Raw genomic sequence first — 1,931 nt, forward strand, 5'->3', positions numbered from 1 at the left:
CTCTTTTTTTTTTTGAGACAGAGTCTTACTCTGTTGCCCAGGCTTGAGTGCAGTGGCGTGATCTCCGCTCACTGCAACCTCCCCCTCCCAGGTTCAAGCAATTCTCCTGACTCAGCCTCCCTAGTAGCTGGGATTACAAGTGCTCGCCACCATGCCAGGCTAATGTTTGTATTTTTTTATTTTTTTATTTTTGAGTTGGAGTCTCGCTCTGTCGCCCAGGCTGGAGTGCAGTGGCGAGATCTCTGCTCACTGCAAGCTCCGCCTCATGGATTCATGCCATTCTCCTGCCTCAGCCTCCCGAGTAGCTGGGACTACAGGCACCCGCCACCACGCCCAGCTAATTTTTTGTATTTTTAGTAGAGACGGGGTTTCACCGTGTTAGCCAGGATGATCTCCATCTCCTGACCTCGTGATCCGCCTGCCTTGGCCTCCCAAAGTGCTGGGATTACAGGCGTGAGCCACCGCGCCCGGCCTACAGTGAGATTTTTAGGAGACATTTTCCATGTCCGCAGCCTATTGTAAATGCTGTACCACTTTCTCTTCTAACTGCTTTCCTTTGCCTGCAAGAGGAGTTCGAATAAAATAAATGTTTTGCTTGATTTCTTTGATGTCCTGGATTTTCTGTAGTTCTTTATTTTTCTTCAATCTGTTCATTATACATTTAGCTTGGCGTTTCTTTTTTCATTTTAAGTTCTGGAATACATGTGCAGAACATGCAGGTTTGTTACACAGGTATACATGTGCCATGGTGGTTTGATGCATCTACCAACTAGGTAGGTGCATCAATTAGGTATTTATCATAATGCTCTCCCTCCCCTTGCCCCCCACCCCACAACAGGCCCCAGTGTGTAATGTTCCCCTCCCTGTGTCCATGCGTTCTCATTGTTTCATTGTTCAAATCCAACTTATGAGTGAGAACATGTGGTGTTTAGTTTTCTGTTCCTGTGTTAGTTTGCGGAGAATAATAGCTTCAAGTTTCATCTGTGTCCCTGCAAAGGACATGAACTCATTTTTTTTTTAAGGCTGCCTTTTTTTTTTGACACAGGGTCTGTCTCTCTGGCGCCCAGGCTGGAGTGCAGTGGTGTGATCTCAGCTACCCGCAACCTCTGCCTCCTGGGTTCAAGTGATCCTCCTGCCTCAGCCTCCTGAGTAGCTAGGATTACAGGTGTGTGCCACCACACCCAGCTAATTTTTGTATTTTTAGTAGAGAGGGTTTCACCATGTTGGTCAGGGTGGTCTCGAGCTCCTGACCTCAGGTGATCCACCCACCTCAGCCTCCCAGAGTGCTGCGATTACGGGTGTGAGCCACTGCGTCTGGCCAGCTTGGCATTTCTGTTTAATCTCTTCAGCTCTCTTAATTGCATCAATAGTTTTATTCCATAGGGCTTGCTGGTGTTTGATAGGTTCATTTCTACGTTTTTCAAATTCAAATGAATGATCCATTGTAAGCTCTTTACCAGGAATGTTTTAGTACACTTGACTCTGCAAGAATTGCATATGTTTTAAAGTTTTTATGACATTTGGATTTTCAAACTCTGAACACATCGTAGTCATTGAGAACAAACATCATGCTGTGGCTAGGGTAGATGGGCCCTAAACAGAAATACCACTTTTGATACACACATTGAACCTTTGTAGGTCCCCACCGACCAAAAGCCCAAAAGCCAAGTTTGAGAGGAAGTTTTTTTTTTTTTTGAGACGGAGTCTCTGTCGCCCAGGCTGGAGTGCAGTGGCGCAATCTCGGCTCACTGCAAGCTCTGCCTCCCAAGTTCACGCCATTCTGCTGCCTCAGCCTCCCTAGTAGCTGGGACTACAGGCACCACCACCACGTCCAGCTAGTTTTTTGTATTTTTAGTAGAGATGGGGTTTCACAGTGTTGCCCAGGCTCGTCTCGAACTCCTGAGCTCAGGCAATCCACCCACCTCGGCCTC

General features: G+C 47.0%; 1 pseudogene; it reads right to left on the minus strand.

Annotated features, from left to right (window-relative positions):
• Positions 1 to 486: 486 nt before the first annotated feature.
• LOC108529464 (probable ribosome biogenesis protein RLP24 pseudogene) overlaps positions 487 to 1,931 on the minus strand; it is an 8,453-nt pseudogene continuing 7,008 nt past the window's right edge.

The sequence above is a fragment of the Rhinopithecus bieti genome, unplaced genomic scaffold (assembly GCF_001698545.2).
Source record: "Rhinopithecus bieti isolate Rb0 unplaced genomic scaffold, ASM169854v2 scaffold_6935, whole genome shotgun sequence".
In the NCBI taxonomy this organism is placed as follows: Eukaryota; Metazoa; Chordata; class Mammalia; order Primates; family Cercopithecidae; genus Rhinopithecus; species Rhinopithecus bieti.